The sequence below is a fragment of the Galeopterus variegatus genome, unplaced genomic scaffold (assembly GCF_000696425.1).
Source record: "Galeopterus variegatus unplaced genomic scaffold, G_variegatus-3.0.2 Scaffold249, whole genome shotgun sequence".
Taxonomy (NCBI): Eukaryota; Metazoa; Chordata; class Mammalia; order Dermoptera; family Cynocephalidae; genus Galeopterus; species Galeopterus variegatus.
In genome coordinates this window covers 626,666-646,582 of record NW_007726360.1, presented here as the reverse complement: position 1 = coordinate 646,582, position 19,917 = coordinate 626,666, and the positions used below count along the sequence as shown (strand labels likewise).

General features: G+C 35.1%; 1 protein-coding gene across 6 annotated transcripts in view; it reads right to left on the bottom strand.

The window, feature by feature from the left end:
* CSNK1G3 (casein kinase 1, gamma 3) overlaps window positions 1–19,639 on the bottom strand; it is a 93,601-nt gene extending 73,962 nt beyond the window's left edge. For all 6 annotated transcript variants that reach the window (XM_008566509.1, XM_008566513.1, XM_008566511.1 and 3 more), the window contains exon 1: window positions 19,488–19,639. The gene's annotated coding sequence lies outside the window, so the exon portion shown is untranslated. The remainder of the gene's footprint in view (window positions 1–19,487) is intronic.
* Between the last annotated feature and the right edge of the window lie 278 nt (window positions 19,640–19,917).

Sequence of the window (19,917 nt, the reverse complement as noted above, 5' to 3'; positions counted from 1 at the left end):
GGGATCCTATATAGGAATGGCCGGTGCGCTCACTGGCTGAGCGCAGTGTGGGCAACACCAAGCCAAGGGTTGCGATTCCCTTACCGGTCACGAAAAAGAAAAAAAAAAAAAAAAAATTGAAATAATTAAAAATGGTTGTATCTACTAAAAAATTTAAAGACCGGGAATATGAGGCAAGAGACTATTGCTTATATATCTTTCTGTATTATTTTAATTTTTTCCATATGTAGGCACTAATCAAATAAATACTATCAACGAACAGGTAACGTGCATCCTAAAAGTAACTAAAAAATACTGTCAAACAAACTTGATAAGAATATTTCAAATGATTGAATAGTGAAGTATTAAGTGCCTTTGCAAATCATAGTTTTTCGTTTTGCTTGTTTGCTTACTTTGATGAAAACAGATTCCACCAATCCTGGAATTGTGGGGTTCTTAACATGAAATCCATGGACCCCTGAGCATTTTCTGAAGATAGACTCCACAGCTTTCAACAGATTATCAACAGATTGTGTCCCTAAAAAAGTTAAGAACCACTGAAAAGTATCTTGTTATTTTCTTATTGAATTGCTTCATAAATACATTCTTAGAAAAAAACATCTATCCTAAAAACGAAGTAACATCTCTATTTATTTCAAATCCAACCTTGTTACAAAAAAGTATTGAGGGCACTTTACAATATACAGAACACTACAAAAAGACTGAAAAAAGACTTAAGTAAAAGGAGGGAAGTAAGATAGTTAAAATTAAAATTATGAAATATTAATAAACCATGCAGCTCAGTGCACACTGAGAACAAATTTACTTCTGCATTTTCTAGTAGTCAGCAAAAATGGAAATATGATCAAAGATTCAGAGTGTGGGGCCGGCCCGTGGCTCACTCGGTAGAGTGCGGTGCCGATAACACCAAGGCCACGGGTTCGGATCCTATATAGGGATGGCCGGTTTGCTCACTGGCTGAGCGTGGTGCTGACAACACGAAGCCAAGGGTTGAGATCCCCTTACCCGTCATCTTTTCAAAAAAAAAAAGATTCAGAGTGTACATTCAAATTAAACCAGTTGCTAAAAAGACCCACAAATAATTCTAGTATTGACTATACCTGCAGACGCAGTCAATAGTAAAAACTGAAAATTTCTCAGAGAAGATTGAAACCCAAAAGTTATAAGGAAAAGAATGAAAAAATTGATCTTGAAAACTTAAAAATTAGCATCCATAGAAATAAAACCTTTGAGAGAAATATGCCCTGCTTACAATTTCTTATAACACAAATAAAAGAATTATTTATGCTGCTTGAGGATATTTTAATTTTTATGAGATATTGCCCCTTCAACTGAAATCTTAATCCTTCTACTACTAAAAATAATAGACATGCATTTAGTTAATGTGCACAAAGCTACATAAGAGTGCATAAATGGTAACGAAATATTTACAACTTACATTTATCTTACTATTATTCTGTTTACTGACTTATTTAAATATATTTTAAAAGACAGGGGATTCATCAAAAGGATGTTTTTTAAAATTATCCTCAAGAATAAATGGACAAATATGAATAATCAATTGACTTGCTTTCATAAATAATTATAATTTTGATACAATAACATCCACTAATAAAGATAAAAATGAGCATCTAAATGCAGAAAACATTAGATATAATCTGGTTATATTAGCAGAAATATAGGCCATTGGCATACTTCTAATTTGATGATCACTGATGAATCTTCAGAACATAAAAGAGAAAATCAAATTCTTTAATCTGCTTGGCCCAATACTTTAGGACTTTACAGAGCCTACTGACCTCCTTAAGCTTGCAACTAGATAAAACAGCGAAAGCAGTCAGAGAATGTATCAGCATAGTATGCTCTACCTCATAAAAAACCATCAAGACCTAGCTAAAAGTTTTCAAATGAATACTAATGAGCAATCCTAAATTTTAAAAAATTATTATCCATGTTCAATATTCTTTGCAATTACAAAATTACAACAAATGGAAATTTAAAAATCAAATTTTACATTCAAATGTTACTTGCCACAGAATTGATTTGCCACTGCTTTGTTATCTCAAATGAAAAAGTCCATATACGGAAGTACATGAAATGACTCATTCAATGTTTAAAATGCTCTATTCAGTCTCTATAAAAATTATAGTACATGTCTTCAGGCTTCTCTGGCTTCTCTAAAATTTAAATAAGTAAGGATATTTGTGATGTGATGGCTAGCCATTATATCACATGCTTCTATTAGCAGCAAGTGTCCCAGTTACTGGTTTCTGGCATTAGCTCAACTGTGGTTGTCTAAGAAAAGCATAAACAGTCATTTTTAAAAGCTAAATCACTAAGTGTAATATCAAAAATGGAGATCAATTTATCTAATTACATACTACAGAAACTTTTTTGTCTCAGAAAGACTTAGTAACTATCATCTATAAAACTTTATATTCCTGAAACTTGATTGCAGTGACATCCATTGTACACTCCTATTAAAATCTAGGCATTTCTAGCCTTTAAAAATTACCACCGAGTTCTGTTAGAGCAGCATTCTCCAAACTGTGGGTGAGGATCCATTAGTGGGACATTAAACCAATTTAATGGGTCTCAAACAGCAGTTTTTTAAATGAAATAGTATGGAACAGAAAAGAAAATGGAGTATACATATGGTATAAAGATAAGTCATGTTTAATGAGATTTTTAATTCTTTAATGAATATGTATATATCACTGGGTCACAATGTAAAATATATTTATATGGATTGTGGTCAAAAAATATATCTACAGTTTGAAAACTACTGTATAATGGCATAGGAGTATCAAAACATACTATATTGTCAGTTATAATTAGGTTGATTTTATTAAATTCTAAATTAATTAGAATTAACTTATTAACATCCAAATTTCTTCAATATACATAAATATTACTGGAAATCTAATTAAATTAATTTTCTAATTATCCAGGTCTAACTGTTCTTCAGTAACTAGGCTATGACTATTTCATAGGTCCTCAAAATGTCTTTTGTGCCTTCTATTTTCAATTTCTCAAGTGAATTTACACTCTCATTGGTATATCCCTTATCATACCTATGTATCTCAATAGTTACAAGGGGAGGGAATATTTAATTTGAAAATGCCCAGCCTCCTAAGTATTTATTATATGTACATCCACAAAAACACAGATCACCCTCATCTCCTACTCCTTTAAGAATGATAGGAATCAAAAACCAAGCAGAGGTCACACTAAATTTGTATTACTGAAACATTCACCACACTAATCTATGAGTAGGTCATCTCACAATAATCACAAACTTAATTACAAATCCTAAGCACAACAATGATATAAAATTTAAACTGCAAGCCACCAAAGGAAGTCATGTTCCATTTTGGAGCACTTTCTTTCATTCAACAAATATTTATTGACACAGGTCTAGGTGCTGGAAATACAATGAACTTGCCTCAAAAAAGGTCTCATCAGGCCTCTTAATAAACTATCTACTACCCTGACCCACAACATTCTGTAGTACAGTTTCTGTATTGATTAAAGAGGATATTTCTTCTGTACTTCAGGAAAACCAAAAACAGCTGATTCACAGCAGTTATATTTTATAAAGTCACTGCAAACACAGAACTATCAAACACTGAGCCATCGCTCCTGGGAAAAATATAGGGTTAAGTTCCTGCCAGCCTCTAGTCACAAGATTTTCATCAACCAATCAATGCATAACCTTATTTTATGTGTGTTTCTACTTAAAAACCTATTTAATATATATTGTTGATTCATTAACACTGATTTCACACCGAACAGCATTAAACTCATGTCTGAACCAAGCTTACTAAACACACGTATTTTCTCCATAAGGCACATCACAGCTTTCTTGTGCTTAGAAATATTAGACAGGACTTCAGCACTAAGCTTGGTGGCCATTTTAACAGTCAAGTCACTGGGAAAAAAATACTAAATAGACTGTGAAAATTAAAACAAGAAGCCAGAAAATCACCTTATTCAAATTCAGCTGGGAACATGCAGGTCAGGTGACTTGAAAATTTTTGCCACTCTGTGTATGCGCATGTCTGTGAATGACTGAGACAGCACTGGGAGTACTGATTTGGGGGTTACAAATTTCGGCAAGTAGGCGAATTTGCAAACACATAATCTGTGAAGAGAATCTACTCTGATGAGGGGAATTTTCTCTTTAAAAGTATTCCAGCTAGGGCCAGCCCGGTGGCACACTCGGTAGAGTGCGGTGCTTGGGAGTGCGGCGGCGCTCCCGCCAAGGGTTCGGATCCCATATAGAGACCGGTCCGCTCACTGGTTGAGCGCGGTGCGGGCGCGACATCGAGGGTTGCGATCCCGTTGCTGGTCGCGGTACGGGCGCAACACCAAGGGTTGCGATCCTGTTACCAGTCACGAAAAAAAAAGACAAAAAGGGGAAAAAAAAAAAAAAAGTATTCCAGCTAATAAGTGAACAAGAAATGACAGAATTAAATATCACTCTTACGCAACTTCTAATGAGTAAATGGAACTAGAAAGGATCATCTATGACTGTTAACATCACAAAAAGAGAGACAACTTTTGATTTTCCCAATGGAAGGGAAAAAGATTGAAACTGAATCTGATCAAGCCTCTACATGTCACTGCCAATTTAGAAGAAAGATAAGGGACAATGTTTGCATTCTTTAATATTAAGATACTCCAATTTTTTTCATTTGATGTCCTCAAGGGCAAGGGTCATATTTTATTCAACTCTGTCTCCCCAGTATTTATTATAATGTATAGCACACAGTCAACACTGGTTAAAAGTTTGTTGGATAGGCCGGCCCGGTGGCGCACTGCTACGGTGCGCCGCTTGGGAGCGCGGTGGCGCTCCCGCCAAGGGTTCGGATCCCACATACAGACCAGCCGCTCACTGGCTGAGCGAGGCGTGGGTGCAACACCGAGGGTTACGATCCCGTTGCCGGTCCCGGTACGGGCGCAACACTGAGGGTTGTGATCCGTTGCCGGTCACGAAAAAAAGACAAAAAGGAAAAAAAAAAAAAGTTTGTTGGATAAATAAGTGGATGAATGAACAAACCACTTCTTGGAATTTTAGGAGGTTAAATTATATATTTTTTCAAATATATGAGGAAAGGAAAAGGTACAGGCAGGCAGGCAATTTATAGCTCTGAGAGATACTACAAGTGGAATAACACCTCACAAATCAAAAAGCCTTTATACTGTAATTTCAACTGTCCAAAACATAGCCATAAACTAGAAGAAAAAAAAAATCACTAAAGAAGGTCACAAAATGCATACTCTTCATTAAACAATAAGAGTCCCTAAACTCCACTTACAGTCAGTTTACTTTTATTTTTAAATAATTTTAATAAGTTTACACTAGAAATCAAAAGGGAAAAATTCAGGTGACTAATAAAAATATGACAGAGAATAAGGAAGACAATCTTATACTCGTCGATAAATTTGCAGACACCTCTGCATAACAGCACACATTATAACTGATGTTCAAAATGAGAGCCCCGAATCAGCAAGAAAAGATTTGAATATGTTGAGAAAACAATATCATTTTGCAAAGTCCGTCATTAAATAATAATAATAATAATAAAATAAAAATAGATTTTGGGGGGCTGGCCGGTTAGCTCAGTTGGCTAGAGCACAGGTTGTACCACCATGGTTAAGGAATTGGATCCTAGTGCTGGCCAGCTGCCAAAAAATAAATAAAAATAAAAAATAAAAATAATAGACTTTGGTATAAAGGGTATGTTTCAATCTCCTAATTTATCTAACAGGTCATTCTCTATAATGCCAAATAAATGAGAAAGAACACTCAGAAAGGTTAGTGGCTGTATCACATATGGTTCTCATAACAAAGTTATATTCTTTTTTCTTAACCACAATGCTAACTTCCTAATTTATAAAAATATATGAGTACAAATAACAGCCTAGTTGGCAAAGGTCACAAATGTAAAAGGTTCATTCAAGGGTATTGATATTTGGGTATTTAAATTATAAAGCTAATATTGTCAGCTCTCATTGTAAAACAGACTTAGTAGTATAACTGACTATAAATTATAAACACCCAGTTAACAAAAAAACTCTAATGTAAAACATGCAATCGGTAATAGGAACAAGCTGAAAGTTCATTTCTCCAGACAGGATTTCCTTCTGCCCAGCCCAAATCAAGAGAATCCTTCACCAAAGTGTGATAGCCTGAATACAGAGACAGATAATTGATACAAAGTTCCTTTAACCCCAGTATTAGCACCAGTGTAAAGAACCTTAGTTTTTCTTACAGAAATGGAAGCTATAATACTTGAACAAGAGAGAATAGTTCCACAGCACACTGAAAATTGCATTCACTGAAAAATGAGGCTCCCTTAAATCACTATCTCTGGAAAATCTATTGCAATATCAGAATTATGTTTTGGCATGATATTGCTGGTATGCAATCAAACTAATAAGCCAAAGTAAGTCAATATAGCCAATTTAGGAACTGCTTATTACTGGAACTCTTTTACATTGCTAGTGGGAATAAAAATGGTACAGGCACTTTGAAGAACAGCTTGTCAGTTTCTTATAAAGTTAAACATACACCTGCCATATGACCCAACAATCTCAATTCTAGGAACTTACCCACAAGAAATGAAAATTATGTGCACAAAAGAACTGCACACAAATGTTTGTGGCAGCTTTATTCATAATTGCCAGAAACTGGAAACATAAGCTTCAACTGGTGAATGAAGAAGCACTCTGAGGTGCGTGCATACAATGGAATATTGCTTAGCAGTCTAAATTTTTTTAAAAAACTACTGATACACACTACAACACGGATGGATCTCAAATGCATTCTGCAAAGTAAAAGAAGCCAGATTCAGAAGGATATATACCACGATTCAATTTATATCATATTTTGAAAAGGGCAAAATTATAGAAAGAAAACACAGATCTGTGGTTGCCAGGAGCTGGGAATGGTAGGAGGAGTTGACTACCAAGGGGCAGGAATTTGAAGGGGGACAAAGGGGTGAAAGAATTGTTTTGTATCTTAATTAGGGGAGAGTAAATTTTAGTGTGTGTAAATTTAAAAACAGTAATAACAGAAAAATTGTTTAAAAGAATTAATATCTTTTTTCTTAGAATTAATATCTCAAGTCAAAATCATAGTTAACTGAAATGCTCAAAAAAAAAAAAAGAAATATTTCCTTTAAATTTTCTGGCTAGCCCATAAATACATTTAATCTCAACTTCTCCCATTTAAAAAAAAAATCTGTGTATAAAATATTTCTACTTTGGGGGCCGGCCCGGTGGCGCACTGCTACAGTGCGCCGCTTGGGAAGCGCGGCGGCGCTCCTGCCGAGGGTTCGGATCCCACATACAGACCGGCCGCTCACTGGCTGAGCGAGGTGCGGGAGCAACACCGAGGGTTGCGATCCCGTAGCCGGTCCCGGTACGGGCGCGACACTGAGGGTTGCGATCCGTGGCCGGTCACGAAAAAAAGACAAAAAGGAAAAAAAAAAAAATTTCTACTTTGGAGCCTGAGTAACTAAGTCAGATGCTCATGTTTATTATTTTATTTAAAGTAGGACCAATTTATTTGTTTGAGATTTGTCTCATATGACTGTGATGATGCAAACTAAATTGGTTTGGGATGAGCTTGGTGCTTCAGAAGGTATTTCATCAAGGTTCTTCCATGTTAAAATTCTCCCTAACTAAAAAGATGAAATAATTAATCCATTCATTCGGCAAATAAGTGATCATTAGAGGATTATTATATGCCAAACACAGGAAATACAAATGACAAGATAATCACAGTCCCTGACATCACACAGTTTAAATAAGCAATAATATAAAGTATGGTGTGCACTACAATAGAATTATAGTGCTTTTGGAGCACACAGCAAGTGCACATAACCTAACCATGCAAATTCTAAATCTTATCTTTGAGGTAGAGAAGAATGGCTATCTACGAGGTTCACATGCTCCCATTAGGATCTATACCTTAGAGTACCCGGTATCTTGATGAACTTGAAAACACAGCTTAAGTATGCAACACCAATGCTCATCATCCCATTACCCTTTAGTATTTAAGGATGGAAAGAAAGCAAAGAGACCACATACACAGAACACTATCCCTACACAAGTAGTACAAAATTCACTCTCCTATAGCAAAGCCCTCTTTAGGGAAGTACTGGAACATGGAGATTTATTTCTGTCCCCTTTCCAGCAAGCAGGAAATTTTTCTGATACAGAATACCATAATTATAAGTTTCTCTTCTTGAAGATTATTAGTTTAAAGGGGACTGAGAGGGAATGGGGTGAGGGAGGGAAGTAGAAAAGAACCAGAGAGAACAGGAATAGGAACTGAAGACAAAAATAAATAAATAAATAAATAGAGCCAGAGTAGGTATAAAGATTTTTGCAGTGAAGTCATAAAAACAAATTAAGGAAGTTTAAGGAAACTAAAACAAAGGCATTACAACCACACTGCTGCTTCTTTCTCTTATTAAAAAAAGGAAGCCAAAATATGTAAAAAGACTGGCTGCAGTTGCTTTGGCAAGAAGTTATCATGTGCAGAGGTAAATTCATAAACCCAAGGACTAAAGCTAGCATTGATGAATACTCAACTATGCCAAAGTTACCTGAAACACTGTCCATCTCAAGCATCTTACTTAATCAATGCTTCTGGGACCAGAGTGGGGCCCAAAGGACCAGGGTTAATAACCTAGTGTCAAAAAAACAGAAAAGCTTTCAACAACTGTTAAAGAAACTAACACAGATTAAAATAAATGCCTCTTGGTAAGTACATACTTATAAGGAAAAAAAAAAAAAAAAAAGCAAAAGAAACTTAATAGGATCTTACTAAAACTCCACCAAAGAAAAAAAAGATGCTGAATAGCTTCTATTAAGAAACAAGGGGTTGGGCCAGCCTGGTGGCGCACTGCTACAGTGTGCCGCTTGGGAGCGCGGCGGCGCTCCCGCCGAGGGTTCGGATCCCACATACAGACCGGCAGCTCACTGGCTGAGCGAGGTGCGGACGCAACACCAAGGGTTGCGATCCCATTGCCGGTCCCGGTCCGGTACGGGCGCGACACTGAGGGTTGCGATCCGTTGCTGGTCACGAAAAAAGACAAAAACGGGAAAAAAAAAAAAAGAAAGAAACAAGGGGTAGATGCTAATTAATGCAGGCCCACAGCTCCTTTTCCGAAGTTCTTGGAGTCAAAAGTGTCTTGGAATTCAAGATGCCTAAGGATTTTTAACAGGTGATACAGTGTGTACACTCTATATATTTTGTAACTCCCCTAGAGAAAGCTCAGATGGCACAGAGAAGTCTGGAACAGCACACTATAATTAAACATTTGCTACTTCTACAGTAAAACCTCCAAATACATGGAAATAAAGACAACAGTTCAGAACAGATTTTACAAAACAATGATTTGTATCAAATATACCAAAAAAATGCTTGGTTTTCATAGCATTTTAGATGCTAGAATTGTTGATAAAGAATTACAGGCCTGTAGAACAGTACCCATTACTCTTTATCATGTGCTGTTTTTATCATGGAATTTTGGTGAACACAAATGTCTTCCATAGGTTTACACATAACATGTCCTCCAAATCCTATCCAGTGTTAAATTTCTCTACCACAAATTCTCTTATCAGGGATGTTTTCAGAAACCTAACCCTTGCAATTTTTAGAACTCCCAAATCCAATTTTGCCACCATGCAAAAAATGTTCATCGAATTGAATTGACCATGTTAAACTCATCATAAAATGGCTTGCTCCCATTTTGTCACAGGAAATATGCTGTAACTGGTTAGGGTGTTCCTGACCCAAAAAGCAGCATCAAATGAGTCACAAAAAGGACCCCAATTTGTCATAAATGTCAAAACACAATGACTCTCTTACACCCTATTACCATAGCACATTTATGTGTATATATTTGTTGACAATATACAACATAGACAATACACTATAAACACAGTATATACTACAACTAAGATAAAATATTTCCACTGAGGAGAAAAACCAATATAGTTCCTCATCAACGATCGTATAAAATAGAGTATAGCAGAAGTGCAGTAATACTAAACAACCATTAAGGCCCCTTCTGTCCTGATGTTCCATAAAAAACACAACTAAATGATACTGTAAATATGATAAACATAACCTAAAATGAATACCTTTTGATTAGCAATACTTCTTGCCTTCTTTATAATATACAAAAACTTTAAAGATATGTTTGTTTTTATCACTTAGGTCTTATAAAATTTCCAGGGACATCTGAAGTGATGTCTTAATTTATTCTTGATAAATTTCCCTTTAACAAACTTTCCAAGTTTTAGAAATCCTCTAACTTTGATGCTAAATGTATCAAAAATTGCTAATATTTTCTATGCATTTCTTCTGTGTCAACTTCACACCCCTCATTCCCATTCAAAAGACATCCCCATTTAAAAGCTTGAAAATAAAAGGAAATCAGTTTTTTAAAAAAGAGCTAAGAGGTATGTGTAAAGGGAAGGAGAAATCAGTTACTTTCAACCCTGTAGCACTACTGGAATAGCCTGTTGAAATCCTACAATATATAAATGCCTTGGCCCTATCCCCAGATTCCATTATAAATTAGCATGGGTAGAATCCCTAAATCTCTTTTTTTAAGCTCCCAAGAAAATTATATAGTGAAGTAGGGCTGAGAACCACTCATACAAGCTGCCTTCTCCACAAACCCTTTACTCGTCTCACCTAGTTAGTGTTAGCATTTCCAGCCCTATAGCAAGGACTATCTTTAAAACTGTCCATTTGTCTTCTCATTTTTTTCTGTCACAGAAAAAAAGTTAATAACTTTCAACTGGAAGGTTTTAAATAAGTGCACAAAGTAAAATTCATTTTAGCTTATTTGATATGCTCATTCCCAAAGGCTCAGGATTTTTTTTTCCAATATTCAAAAAACAACCTTTAGTAGGGTATTAAGATAAATAGCAAAGCATACATTAATAAATAAACAGGCAACACATATTCCAGTTATCAACTTTCAATATATTATCAGAAAATAAAAGAATAATTTTTAAAGGCTCATATTTTTACATTTTGATACTTTATTAACTACAAACATTTGAAGAATCTCAATTATATAAAGATATATTAGCCACAATATATCCTGACACTCATGATAAAAAAAAAAAAACTCAGTAAATATTTTACCATTTTTTAATGAAAATTGGCAAAACCAGATTCCACACCTTTAAGATTTTTATTTTGGGGAGGTAGATGGGGATCATATTGTTTTAAGATCCCTGAAATAAACATAGAAAAGAAAATAATGTTTTATAAAACTATGCATCTATGAATACCAGGCTTTTTTAAAATGTTACCTACAATTGATACCTACTAGTTTCATCTCCAAAACAACAGTAGGCTATTTTTGCACTCCAAATTAGGATTTTATTAAAAGACCTTGTAGCCATAAATTTGCACAACATAAGACTAGTGGAATACCATGAATTTTCTCTCTTCTCTCCCTATTACACTACCTAATATATTTGCCTGCCACTTAAAAGTACTCACTGCTAGAATATAAAATAACTATTTCACAAAAATAGAAACTAAACATGACACAGACTGGGTGTAAAGAAAGAAACATTTTCACTTCCCTTTTTACTAAAGGAAATTCTGAATATAATTTTAAGTCTAACATATCATATCCTAACACACTGCCTAGTATACTACCAAAAATGAACAAGTTTTAAAAAAATAGGTAACACAATTGGTAACCTCAAAATATTCAGAAGTCTACTACTTTTATAAAGTACACTTGTATCAAAAGGTACCACATGGCCAATTTCAACTTAAAACTTTAATGTAAATAATTTTAATAAGCCCAATTTAAAAATAAAGAGAATTGTGAAGTATCAATGCATTAGAAGCACACTTCATTCAAGATAATATACAATGAAAGCAAAATTATATGTTAAAATCTAAGTTAGTAGAAAACATCCTCCCCCTCCCCAAATTCTATCTTCTTTCTTCAAAAGAAATAAAAGGTTTACTATTTCTTTATGATAGTAGAAATAATGCATAGTCACAGCTGAAAATTCAAAAATAGATAAATATAAAAATATAAAAATCATCCCAAATCTCATCATTTATAAATAACTGTCATTAACAAATATTCTTTCAGAAGATGGCTTTTTTCTGTATATTTAGAGCCATACATACATATATCTATGCACATACATATGCCCTTCCTTTCTATATATTAAAGACAGAGAAATGTTTAAGATGATTTTCTTGAAAATTAGGAGACATTAATTGTTCCAAACACTCATTCTGCTTCTGCGTTTTCATTTACGTAGGCCAGATTTAAGATTATTTTATGTGTGTGTGTTTCTGTGTATCATTAGTGTTGCTGACTGCTTAAGAGAAGATGAAAAAAATTGTTGGTTTGCTTGATTTAAAAAAAAAAAAACTGACTATATTTTTCCAAAGCCTGAGAACACAGATATCTGTATTAAACATGGTTGGCTGACTGATTTACAGTAGTAGCTCATGGTCCTGAGTAAAACTTCAAAGTAGACAAGATTACTTTTACGGCCTCCCACTTCTTAGTCAGAAAAAGCACTACACTAGTAATTAGGATATGACAGTTCTACTAATCAGGTGTGTGGCTTGAACATTTCTACTCAACTTAAATTCTAAAATTCTGTGATTCTCCCCTGCCTCCACATTTCCCTCTCATCTTTTTTGCTGCTCTCAAAATATGTAAAACCATCCTTTCTTCCTATCTCACTGGGATTCCACAACTCAAAATAAACCCTTCTTCTGACCAACAAACTCCCATCTTCTCAATGCACTTATGCTCCACTAGGTATGAAAGCCAAAGTAATCTGATGAGATCAAAGGTGTGGGCAATTTTTTGATGAGAAGGGAGGGCAGGGACTCAAAAAAATTTAAACAAGTTTATAGGTACAAATTTTTTATTTAAAATTAAATAGCTTCATGAGTTCTATGGGAAAAAGGTATAATCTTACAACTTAGATAACCTATTTTATTTACTCGAAGTTAGTCAATAAAAAAAAAAAAACAGTAGTGTTTTTAGCTCCTAAAATATTCAGACCAGAATATATTTAAGACAGCAGAGTGGAAGCAGCTTTCTAATCTTTCATCAGTTACATCTGTACAACACTTTAAAGTTCAAAGTGCATTCATATGCATTATTTATTTTCATTCTCAAAACAAGTAGAGTACCCACTACTGAATACCTCTCTAACGTCCATTTCTCCCATATTCTCTCTTCCCACAATTTTTTTTTTTATAAAATATCTTCCATTTCCCATATAACTCAGAGAAATGTGACCCAATCACCAATTGCAGGGGATATATCCTAATTAATAGAAACCATGATAACACTAATCCCCTTGTCATAACTGGTTACATGTATGTGACCTAATTCTTCAATAAAATACAAAGGGAAAAGTATTTTACTAGGCTTGTGCGAAAATGTCCTTGCTTTTGTAGAAAAAAAAAAAAAAAAACAGACATAGGAAGAATAAGCTCCACTCCTTCCTCTAGCCGATGCATGTCTAGATGTGATCTTGCTGTCAGCCTAAGAATAAATCCAACATAGAGGACAGCAAAGCTAATAAAATTACAGAGGCAAACCAGAGCTCTGCAGTACCTACTAGCTTGAAGCCACCCACCCTACCTCAATCCTTTAATGTTCCATTTCAGTATCTGCTGCATTTCAGCCACTGTAATGTGGTGACACCAATAAAAAAAGCATACCCCATATACCTCTCCTTCCCTAAGCTAGACCTCCTTCTTTTCCAGCTGAAAGTTCTCCTTTGCACTTGGGTTGAACTAAGCAAGACAGGAGGGTAGCTATTGCAAGCTATTTGACCAGCACGCTTTGCATAAAGCTCAAGTGCTCCTGGTATATATCAAGTTATATTTCTTCTTCCAAGAAAATCCTCCTCCATCAATTCACCCCAGCAGTCCCTACTTGGATTAAGGAGATGGTGGAATTATAAGAAGACTCTTCCCCAACACTGATGTTGCATATGAAATCAGATTGGGGACCATATTGGCAAATATTGAGAATGATACATTGATCACTTAAATTAGACAGATTGGTAATTAAACAATTCACCCTAAGGAATGAACCTTTGGTAGGCTCAGAAATACCAGAATGTAACCATTTTTTAAAAGAGGATGCTATTAAGTAACTCTAAGAGGAAATATAAACTAAGAAAGATATTTTACAAGCAGGCACCCTCTTTAACACATAACAGTTCTTAAATTAACTTTAAAGATGTTGAAAATCATTTTTAAAAATCTACATACCTTGGGCTGGCCCGTGGCTCACTCGGGAGAGTGCGGTGCTGATAACACCAAGGCCCCGGGTTCGGATCCCACATAGGGATGGCCGGTTCGCTCACTGGGTGAGCGTGGTGTTGACAACACCAAGTCAAGGGTTAAGATCCCCTTACCGGTCATCTTTAAAAAAAAAAAAAAAAAAAAATCTACATACCTTAAACATTTTATTGCAACTAAAACATAAGAATGTGCATTCACAAGACAATCTTATAATGCAGGGCCAAGGCCTTTTCTTCATGTATGGATTTATTCATAGAAACTCTGCTTTATTTTTCTTGCAAAAACCACAGACAAGTAAGGAACATCACCTGTGCTTTCCAGTTTCTGTTTCTTAAATATGGAAAGACATCTCACACACACTTGAAAAGAAATCTTATTGCAAAATCTTTTAGATTGTTAGGGTTTGTTTTTCCCTCCTAATCATTTAAAATTACTTCACCCTCACCTATTTCAACTGTAATTCACTTTAGTTACTCATCTGTTTTCAAAGCAGCCAACTGGTTCTCATATAAACATCCTTTTGCCTTCAGAGTTCACTGAATAATGTTTCATTAAACTATGTAATTACAATATCATGTGTAACTGCCATTAACAGTTTGTTGGGTACAAACACAAATGATTTGGGGTAAGTATACAGTAATGGTGGGAATAAAAATTCAAGAGCAAACTAGAAAGTAGTCTACTAACACTCAATGTAGCATGGGCATCAGTCAGTAAATTCATTCTTCAGAAAGAATGAAGATTATTATTTAACCTTGTGAGTGGGTTAAGCAGAGGTCGATTAACAGATTCTCCTGTGATAGGCTGTTCCCAGGAGGCTTTGCATATTCTACCCACCGATTAACCTTCTAACAGTTCATATATATTAGCAACTTCTGAAAATAAAGGGAAGATTTACACAGTGCCTACTACATGCCACACATCACACCTTGGCACGTTATATGAATTTTCTCAATCTTGAAAAACAATGTCAGAGTAACTCTCTTCTTTTTTCGCAAATGTAGCTATCAGCTAAAGNAGAGCAAACTAGAAAGTAGTCTACTAACACTCAATGTAGCATGGGCATCAGTCAGTAAATTCATTCTTCAGAAAGAATGAAGATTATTATTTAACCTTGTGAGTGGGTTAAGCAGAGGTCGATTAACAGATTCTCCTGTGATAGGCTGTTCCCAGGAGGCTTTGCATATTCTACCCACCGATTAACCTTCTAACAGTTCATATATATTAGCAACTTCTGAAAATAAAGGGAAGATTTACACAGTGCCTACTACATGCCACACATCACACCTTGGCACATTATATGAATTTTCTCAATCTTGAAAAACAATGTCAGAGTAACTCTCTTCTTTTTTCGCAAATGTAGCTATCAGCTAAAGAAAGTAGTTCCAGGTAAAAACAAATCATCTAGGGCCGGCCCGTGGCTCACTCGGGAGAGTGTGGTGCTGATAACACCAAGGCCACGGGTTCGGATCCTATATAGGGATGGCCGGTTCGCTCACTGGCTGAGCGTGGTGCTGACAACACCAAGTCAAGGGTTAAGATCCCCTTACCGGTCATCTTTTTTTAAAAAAAAAATAAATAAAAAATAAAAAAAATAAGTCAAGGGTTAAGATCCCCTTACCGGTCATCTTTTTTAAAAAATAAAAAAAATAAAAAAATAAAATAAAAAATAAAAAAAACAAATCATCTAAATAAATGTAATAAACTTGAATACAGCTTTAAATCTGACATTACTATCCTAGAGAGAAAAGCACTTAAAAACTTGTGTTTAAGAAAAAGAATATCACAAGTATTTACCTTATTCTATTGAAAGCTATAAAAAACATGGACATGATTTAGCCATAAATTCTCATTAAATTAAATAGCTATATATCATTAATAAGGAAAATAACCAAAAAGTATGTCTTATCTCCCAAATATATAAACACTTCGAGTTCACTGTTAAAAATTCTTTCTCATAACTAGTATGATAGGTGAGGAGTGGCAAGAGAGAATATAACCAATCATTTACCAAGTCTAAGAACAAATCAGTATGTACCTTCCTTAGGTCCCATAATAGAAGGGAACCCCAAACACTTATAGTTTCTACATCTCAGCTTTGAGAAGGGAGCTAATAAAAAAAAAAAAAAACCAACTAATGTCTAACACCAGCCTTCACTGTGTCTCTAAAAGTTATCTATCCCCACATGTATCTCTCTCATTACATATTTTCTGAAAAGTTCAGAGGCCTTCCAACATCACTTTACATTAATGAATAATACCACTTGATTTCTACACATTAAGAATCCCAAGTATGGTTCTGTCCTGCAGATTGGCACAAAGGTGATGCTCTGAATGTAGCTTAAGTTACCAGACCATCCTGTCTGTGTCTATAGAATCCCTACAGTTACAGAAAGACAGATACCTCAAAACTGCCACTTCCAAAAAAATTACATCTTGAAGAACCCACACTCAGACACATACTAACAATATCATTAATACCACCAAATGCTAACTGCATGAGAAAAGACAAAAAAAGGAAGTCAATGGAGGATTAGAAAAAACAGATCATTGATAGTTTAAGACTTTGAAATCAGAAAAAAAACTGATTCAAATAAGCACTCTGCTACTTCCAAGATATATCTTCACAGGTTACTTAAACTAGAAGACTATTTCCTGCTCTCAAAAATGGGAGTTACACCACCTAACTCAAAGAGTTGTCTTAATTAACAGTATCATTTATAGTCTCTAAACAAAATAGGCACTTAAATTGTAACAGGTATTGTTGATATTGGGAGGGTCAAGGTAACACAAATGCACTTACAATTTAAGTCCTTTTTGAATGTTGAGAGGAATAATTAGTAAAAAATCATCAAACAACCTTCCTTGTAACATGATTCTACATGCACTTAGAAACTGGTGTTGTTAGGGTGATATTTCTCTAAGCACTCTTTTGATAAGGATTAAGAAGTTCAGGGTTAAATTATTTCAGGGTCATCTGAGATTTAAAATAACTAAAAACCTCACACATATTTATCTGGAACTGTGGAAGTTTCTCATTTTATCATTCCACTGTTATACTGAATTCTCTTCATGTGCAGATTCTTTACATTTCATTTTACCCATAGCAAATCTCACCTTCAAATGTATTAACAGTAACATAAACTATCCAATGACCTGTACTTTGTTATTTCATATCTGAGCATTCTCTCTGTTTCATTTGATACATCCTTTTGGTAAGCCCTTTGAAACTAAACAATCACTTGTCCCATTCTGAAAAAAATCTGAACCAATAAACTACACCAGAATAATGGTCTATTCCTAGCATGGAGAGGATTACAGGATGGATCAGACAGGACACAGAAGTAACTGGAGAGCTTCCCATTTCTTCCTGAGTCACATTTTTTTAGTCTGGATTTATTTCATGTAAAACCAATTACCAGATTACCAGACACACCCATATTCAAATACAAGTAAAGAAATATCACAAATCCACATATAAACTGTTTTGGGTTATATCCTTTTCAGCTTTCCTCCAGTAGCATAAATGACAGCAAGTTGGCTATTTTGTTATAATTTATTTCCTTAAACTTACTATCCTTATTTACCAACCTACTATTAGCATAGGTTAACCTATCTATACACTTGGACCTCCACACCTCAAACTGACTCATTTTTAAATACAAGACATTCTGGACTTCCATGGCCTGATCTCCACCTACTTTCACAGCTTCCTCTCCCACAAAGATCTCCTGGCACAGAAGCCATACGTCCAGCTCAACATGCCCTATAATACCCAAACAATGCCTGTGCTCAGGCTGTTCCCTTCGCCCAGAAAAATACCTCCCTCCCATCCCCATTTTACCTATTAAAATATTTTAAGGTCCAGGTGGAGTATTACTAGCTCTACACCTGTTAATAATTCCCCAGTCAAAAATTATTATTTCTCACACACACACCCCCCATGCTTCCATGCACCTCTAATCAAACCCAAAGGAATCTTGTGTTGCAATTATTTCTGTGCATGTCTGCTTTTCCTTTGAAGGTAGCTATTGGGTCTCATGCATCTTCATATTCTACCCACTCTTCCATCCTCACCAAATAGAAAAGGTCTCTTACACAAAGTAAAGGACCAGGTTGAATTAAACTATTCTTTGATTCTATACCAGTCCTTCATTTGAAAAGAAGTAATACATGACTTTCATGTGCTGAAGATTTTGTTAATATATTGTTAATGCCCGTAAATCTAATGATGAAAATGTCAGTGATTATATAATGCATTAATTTTTAAGCTGATGAATGACAGAAGCAGTCAATGAGTACAATAAATCATCAGTAAAGATAATCATTTCTCAAGATTCCCCCAAAAAGGTGTCATACATATCAACATTAAAATTAACCTTTCTGTCCCCCATTCTAATAAGAACTACTTTCTACCTGATGCATATCCAGAAATGGAAGCTCACTTAAAACAAAAGTATCCATAAATTCTGCCAAGGATCTATGCCAAAGCCATACAATGTATTTGAGAACATCTTTCTTTCAATGCCCATAAATATAATTTTCATCTTTGTGAAACCATAAAGGCTAATGTATACAAAATATGAAGATAATTTATCTTAGCTCAGGATACAGCTGGAGCAAAGTTTAGAAATAACTATAAAACACATGATGTACATCAAAAAAAAAAAAAAAAAAAAAGCCACAAGCCAGATCTGATTTTTTGGTGGAAAATATTCTTTTACACTGGTCTCACATCTTTCTAATTCTAAATTACTCTTGTAATTTTGTGAATTTTTTTCTTCCACAATTTATTTATTTATGAGAAAAACCAATATTCATCACATAACTAAAAGTTAAGTATTTTTTATTTTCAAAAGTATTACACCTTAGATCTAGTTCAACGTATATTACCACCTGTGGGCAAATGTTATTCACATCACAAAAAGTAATTCTAAAAGTAAACAGAATAATGACTTGTTTTCTTAACTTATTAAAAATAAGTAGGTCTTTCATTTTCTAATTTAAAGTACATGTTCTATCAGAAGGTTTAAAAGGGGCCACTGACTGATCAGCCTGGATACTCAACAGAGTTAAAACTAATTCCCACAGTGCAGCAACAGTAGCTGTCTCCCACACAGACTCTCTCTCCCACCTGAACTTTTTCTCTTTCCCTGAAACATGAGGTGGGAGAACTGGAATGATCCTGACGCAGGCCGAAATACCCTCGCCCCACGAGCACACACACACATCTCCATCACCACCCTGCTGAAAAGAAATCTGGAGGCTGTGGACCAAGGGAACCAACTTCTGTGTGTCACTTCCCCTGCATGTGGGATAAACAAACAAACGAGCACTGTTACAGTAACCACCAGAGTAATTTTGTTACCTTTGACTAATGCCTTGGTTAAGTTTTGAGCTAAATCAAAAGCACTATCAAATAGGTAAATCCCTGCCCCCTCCCCCAACACAAACATTTCAACTGGAAGTTTATCCCCGAACTGAATGTTGGCCCCTGTCACCTCCTTCCAGCAGATCCATGCCTCCCTCCAGTCCAAAGCCCCCAGTCCGAAGGTAATTGTCTG